The 18,126-nt window shown below is 40.7% G+C and overlaps 1 non-coding gene across 1 annotated transcript; it reads left to right on the top strand.

Moving 5' to 3' along the window:
• The first annotated feature begins 17,677 nt into the window (after positions 1–17,677).
• Positions 17,678–17,785, top strand: LOC130947054 (small nucleolar RNA R71). The gene has a single exon (XR_009072467.1). It is a non-coding gene; the product is annotated as a small nucleolar RNA R71 (small nucleolar RNA).
• Positions 17,786–18,126: the final 341 nt, after the last annotated feature.

The following is an 18,126-nucleotide window of genomic DNA, read 5'->3' as shown; positions in this document are numbered from 1 at the left end:
TCAAACCACTAACCATCTCCTTTTTACTCTTAAAGCCACAAATATGTCTCAGTTGACCATCCGTCTCAAGCAAACCATATTCAAGGGGAATAATAAAGCTTAAGTATAAAGAATTTACCCACTTGAATGAAAAGATAGATGGTGGTGGCTTGGGGAGAGGTATCTCCAATGTGCTAGCGAGCTCTACTCCCTTGTATTCTTCCTTGTCAACTTCCACCTCTTCATAAACTTCTTCATTTTCAATCCTTTGTTCATCATTTTCATCTAGCTCTTCTCCATCACTCAAATCATAAATTGGAGGACGAGAGAGATCTACCTCCACATCACTTTCAAATTCATTGGGAGAAGGTTCTTCAAATTTAAAGGATTTTCCACCAAGAAAATTGGATGCATGATCTTCATCACCAAGGGAACTCAATTCTTGCTTCATTCCTTCCAAGTCTTCATTCAAAAATTGTTTTGGGGGTTGTGCACTTTCCTCCTCAACATCAAATTCAATCTCCTTGGAGGGGTTTTCTTCAATTCTAAGTTCCCAAGGGGGTTCCGCATCTCCTAAGTCTTCAACCACTTCTTCCTCTTCTTCAATGGCCATAGGTTCCTCCAATTGTTCTAACACAAAGTAGCATTCCTCATTCTCCACCGGAGTTTCCAATCTCTCCTTCATGCTATGCTTTTCAATTGATTCTCCACATGTAACCATGGGAGTGCCTTGAGTACTCAAATATTGGGAGACTAAATTGCTTACTACCTTGGTCAAAGTAGCCATAAATTCTAGTGTCTCCCTTTGCATTTCTCCTTGCCCTTGGAGTATAAGGCTAAGGATTTCATCCATTGAAGATTGGAGTGGATAAGAGGGTTCATTGTCTTGGAGAAAGGGTTCATTATAGGAAGGTGGTTCTTCTTGGTAAGGTGGTGGTGTATATTGAGGTGGTTCTTGGGGGTAGTAATCTTGGAATTGTGGTTCCATGTAGGGCTCATATGGCTCAAAAGGTGGTTGGTATGGTGGATATGAATCATGGTCATATGGAGGTGTTTGGTGAAAATAGACTTGAGAGTGTGGTTGAGGTTCATGTTGAGGATATGACTCATAGGCATATGGTGGTGGTTCTTGAAAGTCCTCACAAGGAGACTCACCATAGCCATTGGATTGGTATGCATCATAGAATGGCTCTTCTTCATAGTGCATTGGTGGAGGTTGTTGCCATGAGGATTGATCATAAGCATATGGTTCCTCCCACCTTTGAGTGTCCCATCCTTGATACATTTCTTCATTATAGTTCTCCTCACCTACAACATAGTTGTAATTACACTCATAGCCAAAGTGAGAATTCATGGTAGCAAGGGAAAATAAGAAACAAAAATTAATAAGAAATAATGAAACAAAATACTAAGACTAGCAAAAACTAACAAGTAATCCAAAAATAAAGCTATTCACAATATTCACATATATACAATAACCAATAACACAACACCATTGCAATTCCCCGGAAACGGCGCCATTTTGACGAATGGATTTTTGACGGTATAGAATTTCACTATTGAAGTCTCGTTGCAAGTATAGTTTCTAAACCAATCAAAAATCCTTTCATACAAAAGATTGTTTGTCACAAGTAACAAACCCCTAATTTTATAAACCGAAGTATTCAAACCTCGGGTCATTCTCCCTAGGAATTGTAATGAAGTGTCTTGTTATTGGTTGTGAATTATATTTGGGGTTTTTAAGCTTTTGGACAAGAAATATAAATGACAAAGAAAGTAAACAAACACTAACAAAGCTCTTGGCAAGATATGAGAACTAGAAGTCCTATCCTAATTATCCTCTTCAATTGTGATGACAAATTGTCCATTACTCCCACTTAGTTAACCTCTAACTATGGAGGAAAGTCAAGTGGATGAATCAATTTGATTCCTTAAGTCCTAATCAACTCCTAAAGGAAAGACTAGCTTTAGAGGCATTCAAATTAATTAGCAACTTCTAATTATCAATCAACAAAGGAATTAGATAACTCAAGAGTCACTAATTACTCTACCTAAGCCAAGAGGAACAAAACCTACACTAAAATACAACCAAGTATTTCATCAAACACTTGGAAGGCATGAAAGGAAAGCATAGTAAATTGATGACAAGAATAGAATCTAACAACAATTATTGCAAAGAATTAATAACAACAATCAAAAGAAACACATCTATTATGAATTACCTTGAATTGAATTTGAAGAAAGTAGAAGAAACAAAAGTAGATCTACAACAAAAACACAAGAACAATGATGAGCGGATAATTTGTACCCTTTTTGGCATTGTTTTTAGTATGTTTTTAGTATCTTTTAGTTAGTTTTTAGTATATTTTTAGTAGTTTTTAGTTAAAATTCACTTTTCTGGACTTTACTATGAGTTTGTGTGTTTTTCTGTGATTTCAGGTATTTTCTGACTGAAATTGAAGGTTTTGAGCAAAAATCTAATTCAGAGACTGAAAAGGACTGCAGATGCTGTTGGATTCTGACCTCCCTGCACTCGAAGTAGATTTTCTGGAGCTACAGAAGCCCAATTGGCGCGCTCTCAATGGCGTTGGAAAGTAAACATCCTAGGCTTTCCAGCAATATATGATAGTCCATACTTTGCTCAAGATTTGATGGCCCAAACCGGCGTTCAAAGTCACCCTCAGGAATTCCAGCGTTAAACGCTGGAACTGGCATAAAACTTGGAGTTAAACGCCCAAACTGGCATGAAAGCTGGCGTTTAACTCCAGAAAAGGTCTCTACACGAAAATGCTTCAATGCTCAGCCCAAGCACACACCAAGTGGGCCCGGAAGTGGATTTTTCTGTCATTTACTCATTTCTGTAAACCTTAGGTTACTAGTTCACTATTAATAGGATCTTTTGATATTGTAACTGTACCTCATGACATTTTTACACATTTTATTGTATACCTTCCACGGCATGAGTCTCTAAACCCCATGGTTGGGGGTGAGGAGCTCTGCTGTGTCTTGATGGATTAATGCAATTACTACTGTTTCTTATTCAATCATGCTTGCTTCCATTCTAAGATATCACTTGCTCTTAACCCGGATGAATTTGATGATCCGTGACACTCATCATCATTCTCAACTATGAACATGTGCCTGACAACCACCCCTGTTCTACTTTAGATTGAGTAGATATCTCTTGGATTCCTTAACCAGAATCTTCGTGGTATAAGCTAGAACTGATGGCGGCATTCAAGAGAATCCGGAAGGTCTAAACCTTGTCTGTGGTATTCTGAGTAGGATTCAATGATTGAATGACTGTGACGTGCTTCAAACTCCTAGCAGGCGGGGCGTTAGTGACAGACGCAAAAGAATCAATGGATTCTATTCCGGCCTGACCGAGAACCGACAGATGATTAGCCATGCTGTGACAGAGCATAGGAACGTTTCACTGAGAGGATGGGAGGTAGCCACTGACAACGGTGAAACCCTACATACAGCTTGTCATGGAAGGAGCCTTGCGTGTTTGATGAAGAAGACAGTAGGAAAGCAGAGATTCAGAAGATGGAGCATCTCCAAAGCCTCAACCTATTCTCCATTACTGCAAAACAAGTACCTATTTCATGTTCTTTTGCTTTTCACAATCAATCCTGATAATTTCTGATATCCTGACTAAGATTTACAAGATAACCATAGCTTGCTTCAAGCCGACAATCTCCGTGGGATCGACCCTTGCTCACGCAAGGTATTACTTGGACGACCCAGTGCACTTGCTGGTTAGTTGTGCGGGGTTGCAAAGTGTGATTGCAATTTCGTGCACCAAGTTTTTGGCGCCGTTGCCGGGGATTGTTCGAGTTTGGACAACTGACGGCTTATCTTGTTGCTTAGATTATGACTGTTTTATTTTTGTTGGTTTAGAGTCTTTTAGTTGAGTCTAGTTTCATATTCTAAGTTTGGTGTCAATTGCATGCTTTTGTTTTTCTTTTAAAATTTTCGATTTTGCATGATCTTAGTCCCTTTTTGATTCAAAAAAATTCTAAGTTTAGTGTCCTCTTTGTGTTTTTCCTTTAAAATTTTCGAAAATTAGTGTTTGATTTTCTAAAAATTTTAAGTTTGGTGTCTTTTTGTAGTTTTTCTCTTTCCTCTGTTCAAAAATCAAATCTTTTTCATAAAACTTTTCAATCATATCTTTCTAATTGCTTTTTTCAAAATCTTTTTAATTAACTAATTGATTCAGTTCTCAATTTGCTTTGATTTTGTTTTCTTTTTTATTTTCGAATTTTTTTAATTTCCTTTTATTTTATCTTAATTTTTTTCGTTTAATTCAAAAAAAAAAACAAAATTTATCTACTTGCAATCATTATCATTTCCCTTTTGTCCATTATGGACCTAAGAGGGATTGATCAGTCCAAAAGGACTCTGGGGTCATATGCTAACCCCATTACAGCTACATATGGGAGTAGCATCTGTACACCTCCCATCAAAGCAAGCAGCTTTGAGCTAAATCCTCAACTCATTATCATAGTGCAGCAAAACTACCAGTATTCCGGTCTTCCACAGGAAGAACCTACTGAGTTTCTGGCACAGTTCTTACAAATTGCTGACTCAGTACATGATAAAGAGGTAGATCAGGATGTCTACAGACTATTACTGTTTCCATTTGCTGTAAAGGATCAAGCTAAAAGGTGGTTGAACAACCAACCTACAGCAAGCATAAAGACATGGAAACAGTTGTCTGACAAATTCCTGAATCATTTTTACCCTCCAAAGAGGATGACACAGCTAAGGCTGGACATCCAAGGCTTTATACAAGAGGATAATGAATCCCTTTATAATGCCTGGGAGAGGTATAGAGGTATGCTTAGAAAATGCCCCTCTGAAATGTTTTCAGAGTGGGTAAGTTAGACATCTTCTACTATGGGCTCACAGAAAAAGCTCAGATGTCTTTAGACCACTCAGCTGGTGGATTTATACACATGAGGAAGACAATTGAAGAAGCTCAAGAGCTTATAGACACTGTTGCTAGAAACCAATACTTATATTCTAGCAATGAGTTCGTTCCAAAAGAGGAAGTCATGGCATTAGTCACTGATCCTAATCCTCAAGAACAGATGAATGAGCTTAATCAAACAATTGCTCCTGATGACAGAACAGTTAGCAGAATTTAGAGAATGCTCCATGATACTAAGGTTGCTAACAAGAACATAGAACTGCAGTTGAATCAAGCAAAACAGCAAATATCTAAACAGATAACAGAAGAATGTCAAGCAGTTCAACTGAGGAGTGGGAGAACACTGAATACCACTGCTCAAAAGAGCAAAAAGCCAAACAAGGAACAATTGACAGAGGATAACCAAACCAATGTTCAAAATCCTCTGAGGACAGTAAGAGCCCAGAGAGGAATGTTATTGGCGTTCAAACGCCAGAAAAGGAAGGAAAGCTGGCGTTAAACGCCCATTCCTTGCCCAGTTCTGGCGTTCAAACGCCAGAAAAGGGGGAAAAGTTGGCGTTAAACGCCCATTTTCCACCCAATCCTGGCGTTCAGACGCCAAGGGGAGATCAGACACCTGAGAGTGCTGACAGTAATCCCTCTAACAAGGCTTCTTCAACCACTTCTGTAAGAAATAAACCTGCAGCATCTAAGGTTGAAGAATATCAAGCCAAGATGCCTTATCCTCAGAAACTCCGCAAAGCGGAACAGGATAAGCAATTTGCCCGCTTTGCAGACTATCTAAGGACTCTTGAAATAAAGATTCCGTTTGCAGAGGCACTTGAGCAAATACCTTCTTATGCTAAGTTCATGAAAGAGATCTTAAGTCATAAGAAGGATTGGAGAGAAACTGAAAAAGTGTTTCTCACTGAAGAATGCAGTGCAGTCATTCTGAAAAGCTTACCAGAAAAGCTTCAAGATCTTGGAAGCTTTATGATACCATGCACATTAGAAGGCGCTTGCACCAAGACAGCCCTATGTGATCTTGGAGCAAGCATCAATCTAATACCTGCATCCACTATCAGAAAGCTTGGGTTGACTGGAGAAGTCAAACCAACCAGGATATGCCTCCAACTTGCTGATGGCTCCATTAAACATCCATCAGGCATAATAGAGGATATGATTGTCAAGGTTAGGCCATTTGCCTTTCCAACTGACTTTGTGGTGCTGGAAATGGAGGAGCACAAGAGTGCAACTCTCATTCTAGGAAGACCTTTCCTAGCAACTGGACAAACTCTCATTGATGTACAAAGAGGGGAAGTAACCCTGAGAGTCAATGAGGATGAGTTCAAGTTGAATGCTGTAAAAGCTATGCAGCATCCAGACACACCAAATGACTGCATGGGCGCTGACATTATTGACTCTCTGGTAGAAGAGATCAATATGGCTGAAAGCCTAGAATCAGAGCTTGAGGACATCTTCAAAGATGCTCAACCTGATCAAGAAGAACTAGAGGAAGCAAAGGAATTTTCGAAAATTCCTCAGGAGGAGGATAAACCTCCCAAACCTGAACTCAAACCTCTACCACCATCCCTGAAATATGCATTTCTGGGAGGGGGTGAAACTTTTCCAGTGATTATAAGCTCTGCTTTAAATCCACAGGAAGAGGAAGCACTGATTCAAGTGCTAAGGACACACAAGACAGCTCTTGGGTGGTCCATAAGTGATCTCAAGGGCATTAGCCCAGCTAGATGCATGCACAAGATCCTGTTGGAGGATAATGCCAAACCAGTGGTCCAACCACAAAGGAGGCTAATCCAGCCATGAAGGAGGTAGTGCAGAAAGAGGTCACTAAATTACTAGAGGCTGGGATTATTTATCCTATTTCTGATAGCCCCTGGGTGAGCCCTGTCCAAGTTGTCCCCAAAAAGGGAGGCATGACAGTGGTTCATAATGAAAAAAATGAACTGGTTCCTACAAGAACAGTCACAGGGTGGCGCATGTGTATTGACTACAGAAGGCTCAATACAGCCACCAGAAAGGATCATTTTCCTTTACCATTCATAGACCAAATGCTAGAAAGACTAGCTGGTCATGATTACTACTGCTTTTTGGATGGCTATTCAGGCTACAATCAAATTGCAGTAGATCCTCAGGACCAAGAGAAAACAGCATTTACTTGCCCTTCTGGCGTGTTTGCCTACAGAAGGATGCCTTTTGGTCTATGCAATGCACCTGCAACCTTTCAAAGGTGCATGCTCTCTATCTTCTCAGATATGGTAGAGAAATTCCTGGAAGTCTTCATGGACGACTTCTCAGTATATGGAGACTCATTCAGCTCCTGTCTTAATCACCTAGCACTTGTCCTGAAAAGGTGCCAAGAGACTAACCTGGTTTTAAACTGGGAGAAATGTCACTTTATGGTGACTGAGGGAATTGTCCTTGGGCACAAAATTTCAAGCAGGGGAATAGAGGTGGATAAGGCAAAGGTAGAGGTAATTGAAAAATTACCACCACCTGCCAATGTTAAGGCAATCAGAAGCTTTCTGGGGTATGCAGGATTCTACAGAAGGTTTATAAAGGATTTTTCGAAAATTACAAAACCTCTGAGTAATCTGCTAGCTGCTGACACACCATTTGTGTTTGACACACAGTGTCTGCAGGCATTTGAGACCCTGAAAGCTAAACTGGTCACAGCACCAGTCATCTCTGCACCAGATTGGGCATTACCATTTGAATTAATGTGTGATGCCAGTGATCATGCCATTGGTGCAGTGTTGGGACAGAGGCATAATAAACTTCTGCACATCATTTATTATGCTAGCCGTGTTCTAAATGATGCACAGAAGAATTACACAACCACAGAAAAAGAATTACTTGCAGTGGTTTATGCCATTGACAAGTTTAGATCTTATCTAGTAGGATCCAAGGTGGTTGTGTACACTGACCATGCTGCTCTTAAATACTTACTCACAAAGCAGGATTCAAAACCCAGGCTTATCAGATGGGTGTTGCTTCTGCAAGAGTTTGATATAGAAATAAGAGACAGAAAAGGGACAGAGAACCAAGTAGCTGATCATCTGTCCCGAATAGAACCAGTAGCTGGGGCGTCCCTCCCTTCTACTGAGATCTCTGAGACTTTCCCAGATGAGCAACTTTTTGCCATTCAGGAAGCTCCATGGTTTGCAGATATTGCAAATTATAAAGCTGTGCGGTTCATACCCAAGGAGTACAGCAGTGTGCAAAGAAAGAAATTAATTTCAGATGCCAAGTACTACCTCTGGGATGAACCATATCTCTTTAAGAGATGTGCTGACGGAGTGATCCGCAGATGTGTACCCAGAGAAGAAGCACAAAGGATCCTATGGCATTGCCATGGATCACAGTATGGAGGACATTTTGGAAGTGAGCGAACAGCCACTAAAGTCCTCCAGTGTGGCTTCTACTGGCCTACTCTCTATAAAGATTCCCGAGAGTTTGTGCGTAACTGTGACAGTTGCCAAAGAGCTGGTAACCTGCCTCACGGATATGCCATGCCTCAACAAGGGATATTAGAGATAGAATTGTTTGATGTATGGGGAATTGACTTCATGGGGCCATTCCCACCATCATACTCAAACACTTACATTCTGGTGGCAGTGGACTATGTATCTAAGTGGGTAGAAGCAATTGCTACACCCACTAATGATACCAAGACCGTGCTAAAATTCCTCCAGAAACACATCTTCAGCAGGTTTGGTGTTCCCAGAGTACTAATCAGTGATGGGGGCTCTCATTTCTGCAACAGACAGCTATACTCTGCTATGGTTAGATATGGAATTAGCCATAAAGTGGCGACTCCGTATCATCCACAGACAAATGGGCAAGCTGAAGTCTCTAACAGAGAGCTAAAAAGAATCCTAGAACGGACTGTGATAGGCCGAAGAAAGGATTGGGCAAAGAGCTTGGATGATGCTCTGTGGGCATACAGAACAACATTCAAGACTCCTATAGGAACCTCTCCATACCAACTGGTGTATGGGAAGGCCTGTCATCTGCCCGTGGAACTGGAATATAAAGCCTACTGGGCAACCAGATTCCTAAACATGGATGCTCAGTTAGCTGGTGAAAAAAGATTTCTCCAGTTAAATGAGCTAGAGGAGTTCAGACTCAATGCCTTTGAAAATGCAAAAATTTATAAGGAAAAGGCAAAGAAGTGGCATGACAAGAAATTGTCAACCAGAGTCTTTGAACCAGGACAAAAAGTTCTGCTCTTCAACTCCAGGCTCAAATTATTCCCAGGAAAACTCAAATCCCGGTGGAGGGGTCCGTATGTGATCACAGGAGTGTCACCATATGGATATGTTGAGCTTCAGGATATTGATTCTGACAAAAAGTTCATTGTTAATGGACAGAGAATCAAGCATTATCTTGAAAGCAATTTTGAGCAGGAATGCTCAAAACTAAGACTTGAGTGAGTCTTAGCAAAGGTCCAGCTAAAGACAGTAAAGAAGCGCTTGCTGGGAGGCAACCCAGTCATTAGGAGGTTATATGAATTGTTTTTACAAAGGCAAGTATCAGAAATGAAGGAATTCACAGAGTTACAGAAGGATTCAGCTCAAAAGCAGAAAAAGAGCAAAAAGCAGAGAAAAAAGAAAAAAACGAAAAAACGCCAGTAAGGGACATTTTGGGCGTTAAACGCCAGAATGGATACCATTCTGGGCGTTTAACGCCAGGAATGGTGCAATTTTGGGCGTTAAACGCCAGAATGGGCACCATTCTGGGCGTTTAACGCCAGGTGTACAGCATCCTGGGCGTTTAGAAAAACGCCCAGTGATAAAGGCTTTCTGGCGTTTAACGCCAGCCAGGGCACCTGGCTGGGCGTTAAACGCCCAAAAGGGGCATCAAATGGGCGTTAAACGCCAGAATGGGTGCCATTCTGGGCGTTTAACGCCAGAAAGGTGGGGGGACCACAATTTCGTTTTCAACTCAAATTTTTTTCAAACTTTCCTTTTATTACCCATACTCTTCTACATAAATGCACTTCAACCTTTCATTATTCACTCTCAAATCTTCACAAATCAAAACCATTCTTCAAATCTATCTCAAATTAATCCCAAATCTTCTTCAAAAACTCACCCTTTTTTCAAATTCTGTCCATATCTTCTCAAATCTCTTCTTATTTTTTTTCAAAATCTCCTTCCTCCCCCCTTATAAGAACACGTTCGGCCCCTCATTGCCCACACCATTCGAATTTGCTCCTCTCTCTCTTCTTTCCTTTCTTTTGCTTGGGGACAAGCAAACCTCTAAGTTTGGTGTGCTTTTCCGTGATCACTAAGCCAAGATTCATCAATATCATGGCTCCTAAGTGAAAACAAACCAATTTAAGAGGCAAGAAAGAGAATAATCCAAAGAATCTTTGGAATCAAGAGAAGTTCTTAACCAAAGAACATGAAGACCATTATCACAAAATAATGGGTCTGAGGTCAGTGATCCCAGAAGTAAAATTTGATCTGAAAGAAGATGAATATCTGGGGATCCAAGAGCAAATTCGAAACAGAGGATGGGAAGTTCTGACCAATCCTGAGACAAAGGTTGGAAGGAACATGGTTCAGGAATTCTACTCAAATCTGTGGCTAACAGATAAGCAGAGAATGACTGGAACCGCATACCTACAGAACCATGGTCAGAGGGAAAGTTATGTACTTCCATCTGGACAAAATAAGAGAAATCTTCAAGTTGCCTCAACTGCAAGATGATCCTGACTCCTTTAATAGGAGAATGGTGAGAGCAGACAAAGGGTTGGATCAAGTTCTAGAGGACATATGCCTCCCTGGAACTAAGTGGATAACCAATTCTAAGGGTGTCCCAAACCAACTCAAGAGGGGAGACCTCAAACCAATTGCAAGAGGTTGGCTAGACTTTATTGGGCGTTCCATACTGCCCACTAGCAACCGTTCTGAGGTAACTATCAAGAGAGCAGTGATGATTCATTGCATTATGCTTGGAAAAGAAGTGGAGGTTCATCATGTGATTGCTTGTGAGATCTACACAATTGCAATAAGAATTCCACTAAAGCCAAACTGGCTTACCCAAGCTTGATCTCCTTGCTCTGTAAAGAGGCTGGGGTAAAAATGGGAGTAGATGAATTCATACCCATTGAACACCCAATCACCAAGAAGTCAATGGAAGGACAAGTGCAAGACAACTCTATCAAAAGGAGGGCGCAGGAGTTCCTCCCTGAATTTCCTGAAATTGGCTACTGGGCCAGCCTAGAAGCATCTATCACCAAGTTGCAAGAGACTATGGAGCAACTTAAGGAAGAACAGCAGAATCAGAACTGCATGCTCTGCAAATTGCTGAAGGAACAAGAGAAGCAGGGGCGTGAACTCCAAGAGATGAAACGCCAAAAGCTCTCCTCTCAAGCTGAGGGAGCATCCACTTCTCAAAATCAAGGTTGTTGAGTCCTAACTCTGTGAAAACCTCTATCATTAGGAGCCTGTTTAAATTTTTGTTCTCTAACTTTTTCTTTTAGTTTCATTTTATATCTATATTTGAGTCTTGTTCTTAATTCATAATCAATAAAATTTATGCCTTAAAGTTATGAATGTCCTATGAATCCATCACCTCTCTTAAATGAAAAATGCTTTAATCACAAAAGAACAAGAAGTACAGGATTTCGAAATTAATCCTTGAAACTAGTTGAATTAGTTTGATGTGGAGACAATACTTTTTGTTTTCTGAATGAATGCTTGAACAGTGCATATGTCTTTTGAATTTGTTGTTTTGAGAATGTTAAAATTGTTGGCTCTTGAAAGAATGAGGAGAAAGAGAACTGTTATTGAGGATCTGAAAAATCATCAAATTGATTCTTGAAGCAAAAAAAAATCGAAAAAAAAGAGAAAAAGAAAGAAAAAGAAAGAAATAAAGTTGTGAACCAAGGCAAAAAGAGTGTGCTTAAGAACCTTGGACACCTCTAATTGGGGACTCTAGCAAAGCTGAGTCACAATCTAAAAGGTTCACCCAATTATGTGTCTGTGGCATGTATGTATCCGGTGGTATACTGGAAGACAGAGTGCTTTGGGCCACAGCCAAGACTCATACACTAGCTATGTTCAAGAATCATTATACTTAACTAGGAGAATCAATAACACTATCTGAGTTCTGAGTTCTCATAGATGCCAATCATTCTGGACTTCAAAGGATAGAGTGAGATGCCAAAACTGTTCGGAGGCAAAAAGCTACTAGTCCCGCTCATCTAATTGGAACTATGTTTCTTTGATATTTTGGAGTCTATAGTATATTCTCTTATTTTTATTCTATTTTAATTTTCAGTTGCTTGGGGACAAGCAACAATTTAAGTTTGGTGTTGTGATGAGCGGATAATTTGTACCCTTTTTGGCATTGTTTTTAGTATGTTTTTAGTATCTTTTAGTTAGTTTTTAGTATATTTTTAGTAGTTTTTAGTTAAAATTTACTTTTTTGGACTTTACTATGAGTTTGTGTATTTTTCTGTGATTTCAGGTATTTTCTGACTGAAATTGAAGGTTCTGAGCAAAAATCTGATTCAGAGACTGAAAAGGACTGCAGATGCTGTTGGATTCTGACCTCCCTACACTCGAAGTGGATTTTCTGGAGCTACAGAAGCCCAATTGGCGCGCTCTCAACGGCGTTGGAAAGTAGACATCCTGGGCTTTCCAGCAATATATGATAGTCCATACTTTGCCCAAGATTTGATGGCCCAAACCGGCGTTCAAAGTCACCCTCATATATTGCTGGGATTTCTATAGGTGACTTTGAACGCCAGTTTGGGCCATCAAATCTTGGGCAAAGTATGGACTATCATATATTGCTGGAAAGCCCAGGATGTCTACTTTCCAACGCCGTTGAGAGCGCGCCAATTGGGCTTCTGTAGCTCCAGAAAATCCACTTCGAGTGTAGGGAGGTCAGAATCCAACAGCATCTGCAGTCCTTTTCAGTCTCTGAATCAGATTTTTGCTCAGAACCTTCAATTTCAGTCAGAAAATACCTGAAATCACAGAAAAATACACAAACTCATAGTAAAGTCCAAAAAAGTAAATTTTAACTAAAAACTACTAAAAATATACTAAAAACTAACTAAAAGATACTAAAAACATACTAAAAACAATGCCAAAAAGGGTACAAATTATCCGCTCATCACAACACCAAACTTAAATTGTTGCTTGTCCCCAAGCAACTGAAGATCAAATAAGATAAAAAGAAGAGAATATGCAATGAACTCCAAAAACATCTATGAAGATCAGTATTAATTAGATGAGCGGGGCTTTTAGCTTTTTGCCTCTGAATAGTTTTGGCATCTCACTTTATCCTTTGGAATTCAGAATGATTGGCTTCTTTAGGAACTCAGAATCCAGATAGTGTTATTGATTCTCCTAGTTAAGTATAATGATTCTTGAACACAGCTACTTATTGAGTCTTGGCTGTGGCCCAAAGCACTCTGTCTTCCAGTATTACCACCGGATACATACATGCCACAGACACATAATTGGGTGAACCTTTTCAGATTGTGACTCAGCTTTGCTAAAGTCCCCAATTAGAGGTGTCCAGGGTTCTTAAGCACACTCTTATTGCCTTGGATCACAACTTTATTTCTTTCTTTTTCTTTCTCTTTTTTTTTTCGTTTTTTTTTCGCCTCTTTTTCTTTTTTTTGTTTTTCTCTTTTTTTTTTTGTATTCACTGCTTTTTCTTGCTTCAAGAATCATTTTTATGATTTTTCAGATCCTCAGTAACATGTCTCCTTTTTCATCATTCTTTCAAGAGCCAACATTCATGAACCACAAATTCAAAAGACATATGCACTGTTCAAGCATACATTCATAGAACAAAAGTGTTGCCACCACATCAAAATAATTAAACTGTTATAAAATTCAAAATTCATGCAATTCTTTTCTTTTTCAATTAAGAACATTGTTTATTCAAGAAAGGTGATGGATTCATAGGACATTCATAACTTTAAGGCATAGACACTAAGATACTAATGATCATAAGACACAAACATAGATAAACATAAAGCATAATTTTCGAAAAACAGAAAAATAAAGAACAAGGAGATTAAAGAACGGGTCCACCTTAGTGATGGCGGCTTGTTCTTCCTCTTGAAGGTCTTATGGAGTGCTTGAGCTCCTCAATGTCTCTTCCTTGTCTTTGTTGCTCCTCTCTCATGATTCTTTGATCTTCTCTAATTTCATGGAGGAGGATGGAATGTTCTTGATGCTCCACCCTTAGTTGTCCCATATTGGAACTCAATTCTCCTAGGGAGGTGTTAATTTGCTCCCAATAGTTTTGTGGAGGAAAGTGCATCCCTTGAGGTATCTCAGGGATCTCATGATGAGAGGGGTCTCTTGTTTGCTCCATCCTTTTCTTAGTAATGGGCTTGTCCTCATCAATGGGGATATCTCCTTCTATGTCAACTCCAACTGAATAACAGAGGTGACAAATGAGATGAGGAAAGGCTAGCCTTGCCAAGGTGGAAGACTTGTCCGCCACTTTATAGAGTTCTTGGGCTATAACCTCATGAACTTCCACTTCTTCTCCAATCATGATGCTATGAATCATGATGGCCCGGTCTAGAGTAACTTTGGACCGGTTGCTAGTGGGTATGATTGAGCGTTGAATAAACTCCAACCATCCTCTAGCCATGGGCTTGAGGTCATGCCTTCTCAATTGAACCGGCTTCCCTCTTGAATCTCTCTTCCATTGTGCGCCCTCTTCACATATGACTGTGAGGACTTGGTCCAACCTTTGATCAAAGTTGACCCTTCTAGTGTAAGGATGTACATCTCCTTGCATCATGGGCAAGTTGAATGCTAACCTTACATTTTCCGGACTAAAATCCAAGTACTTCCCCCGAACCATTGTAAGATAATTCTTTGGATCCGGGTTAACACTTTGATCATGGTTCTTGGTGATCCATGCATTGGCATAGAACTCTTGAACCATCAAGATTCCGACTTGTTGAATGGGGTTGGTAAGCACTTCCCAACCTCTTTTTCGGATCTCATGGCGGATCTCCGGATATTCACCCTTTTTGAGTGAAAAGGGGACCTCGGGGATCACCTTCTTCAAGGCCACAACTTCATATAAGTGGTCTTGATGCACCCTTGAGATGAATCTATCCATCTCCCATGACTCGGAGGTGGAAGCTTTTGCCTTCCCTTTCCTCTTTCTAGAGGTTTCTCCGGCCTTGGATGCCATAAATGGTTATGGAAAAACAAAAAGCAATGCTTTTACCACACCAAACTTAAAAGGTTTGCTCGTCCTCGAGCAAAAGAAGAAAGAAGAGAGTAGAAGAAGAAGAAATGAGGAAGAAGGGTGATGGTGTTGTATTCGGCCAAAGAAGGGGGAGAAGTGGTGTTTAGGTTGTGTGAAAATGAAGGGGTGAAGAAGGGTTTATATAGGAGAGGGGGAGATGGGGTTCGGCCATTATGGGTGGGTTTGGGAGGGAAAGTGGTTTGAATTTGAAGGGTGAGGTTGGTGGGGTTTTATGAATGATGGATGTGAGTGGTGAAGAGAAAGATGGGATTTGATAGGTGAGGGTTTTTGGGGAAGAGGTATTGAGGTGATTGGTGAATGGGTGAAGAAGAAGAGAGAGAGTGGTGGGTTGGTGGGGATCCTGTGGGGTCCACAGATCCTGAGGTGTCAAAGAAAAGTCATCCCTGCACCAAATGGCATTCAAAATCACGTTTTGAGCCATTTCTGGCGTTAAACGCCGGGCTGGTGCCCATTCCTGGCGTTTAACGCCAGGTTCTTGCCCTTTTCTGGCGTTTAACGCCAGTCTGGTGCCCCTTTCTGGCGTTAAACGCCCAGAATGGTGCCAGACTGGGCGTTAAACGCCCAACTGCTAGCCTCACTGGCGTTTAAATGCCAGTGGGTTCTTCCTCCAGGGTGTGCTGTTTTTCTTCCTGTTTTTCATTCTGTTTTTGCTTTTTCAATTAATTTTGTGACTTCTTATGATCATCAACCTACAAAAAACATAAAATAACAAAAGAAAATATATAAAATATAATCATTGGGTTGCCTCCCAACAAGCGCTTCTTTAATGTCAGTAGCTTGACAGAGGGCTCTCATGGAGCCTCACAGATACTCAGAGTAATGTTGGAACCTCCCAACACCAAACTTAGAGTTTGAATGTGGGGGTTCAACACCAAACTTAGAGTTTGGTTGTGGCCTCCCAACACCAAACTTAGAGTTTGACTGTGGGGGCTCTGCTTGACTCTGATTTGAGAGAAGCTCTTCATGCTTCCTCTCCATGGTGACAGAGGGATATCCTTGAGCCTTAAACACAAAGGATTCTTCATTCACTTGAATGATCAGTTCACCTCCATCAACATCAATCACAGCCTTTGCTGTGGCTAGGAAGGGTCTGCCAAGGATGATAGATTCATCCATGCTCTTCCCAGTCTCTAGGACTATGAAATCAGTAGGGATGTAATGGTCCTCAATCTTCACCAAAACATCCTCTACAAGTCCATGAGCTTGTTTTCTTGAGTTGTCTGCCATCTCTAGTGAGATTCTTGCAGCTTGTACCTCAAAGATCCCTAGCTTCTCCATTACAGAGAGAGGCATGAGGTTTACACTTGACCCTAAGTCACACAGAGCCTTCTTGAAGGTCATGGTGCCTATGGTACAAGGTATTGAAAACTTCCCAGGATCTTGTCTCTTTTGAGGCAATTTCTGCTTAGACAAGTCATCCAGTTCTTTGGTGAGCAAAGGGGGTTCATCCTCCCAAGTCTCATTTCCAAATAACTTGTCATTTAGCTTCATGATTGCTCCAAGGTATTTAGCAACTTGCTCTTCAGTGACATACTCATCCTCTTCAGAGGAAGAATACTCATCAGAGCTCATGAAAGGCAGAAGTAAGTCCAATGGAATCTCTATGGTCTCATTTTGAGCCTCAGATTCCCATGGCTCCTCATTGGGGAACTCTGTGGAGGCTAGTGCACGCCCATTGAGGCCTTCCTCCGTGGCGTCCACTTCCTCTCTTTCCTCTCCAAATTCGGCCATGGTTATGGCTTTGCACTCTCCTTTTGGATTTTCTTCTGTATTACTTGGGAGAGTACTAGGAGGGAGTTCAGTAACTTTCTTGCTCAGCTGTCCCACTTGTGCCTCCAAATTCCTAATGGAGGACCTTGTTTTAGTCATGAAACTTTGAGTGGTTTTGATTAGATCAGAGACCATGGTTGCTAAGTCAGAGGGGTTCTGCTTAGAATTCTCTGTCTGTTGCTGAGAAGATGATGGAAACGGCTTGCCATTGCTAAACCTGTTTCTTCCACCATTATTGTTGTTGAAACCTTGTTGAGGTCTCTCTTGATTCTTCCATGAGAAATTTGGGTGATTTCTCCATGAAGAATTATAGGTGTTTCCATAGGGTTCTCCTAGGTAATTCACCTCTTCCATTGAAGGGTTCTCAGGATCATAAGCTTCTTCTTCAGATGAAGCATCCTTAGTACTGCTTGGTGCATTTTGCATTCCAGACAGATTTTGAGAAATCAAATTGACTTGTTGAGTCAATATTTTATTCTGAGCCAATATGGCATTCAGAGCCTCAATCTCAAGAACTCCTTTCTTCTGACTTGTCCCATTGTTCACAGGATTCCTTTCAGAAGTGTACATGAATTGGTTATTTGCAACCATTTCAATTAGTTCTTGAGCTTCTGTAGGCGTCTTCTTCAGATGAAGAGATCCTCCAGCAGAGCTATCCAAAGACATCTTGGATAGTTCAAAGAGACCATCATAGAAAATACCTATGATGCTCCATTCAGAAAGCATGTCAGAAGGACATTTTCTGATCAGTTGTTTGTATCTTTCCCAAGCTTCATAGAGGGATTCTCCATCCTTCTGTCTGAAGGTTTGGACTTCCACTCTAAGCTTACTCAATTTTTGAGGTGGAAAGAACTTTGCCAAGAAGGCATTGACTAGCTTTTCCCAAGAGTCCAGGCTTTCTTTAGGTTGTGAGTCCAACCATGTCCTAGCTCTATCTCTTACAGCAAAAGGGAATAGCATAAGTCTATAGACCTCAGGGTCTACCCCATTAGTCTTGACAGTGTCACAGATTTGCAAGAATTCAGCTAAGAACTGATGAGGATCTTCCAATAGAAGTCCATGGAACTTGCAATTCTGTTGCATTAGAGAAACTAATTGAGGCTTAAGCTCAAAGTTGTTTGCTCCAATGGCAGGGATAGAGATGCTTCTCCCATAGAAGTCGGGAGTAG

This window comes from Arachis stenosperma, chromosome 8, assembly GCF_014773155.1.
Source record: "Arachis stenosperma cultivar V10309 chromosome 8, arast.V10309.gnm1.PFL2, whole genome shotgun sequence".
NCBI lineage: Eukaryota > Viridiplantae > Streptophyta > Magnoliopsida > Fabales > Fabaceae > Arachis > Arachis stenosperma.
The sequence above is the reverse complement of the archived record's forward strand: the minus strand, read 5'-3'. Positions and strand labels throughout refer to the sequence as shown.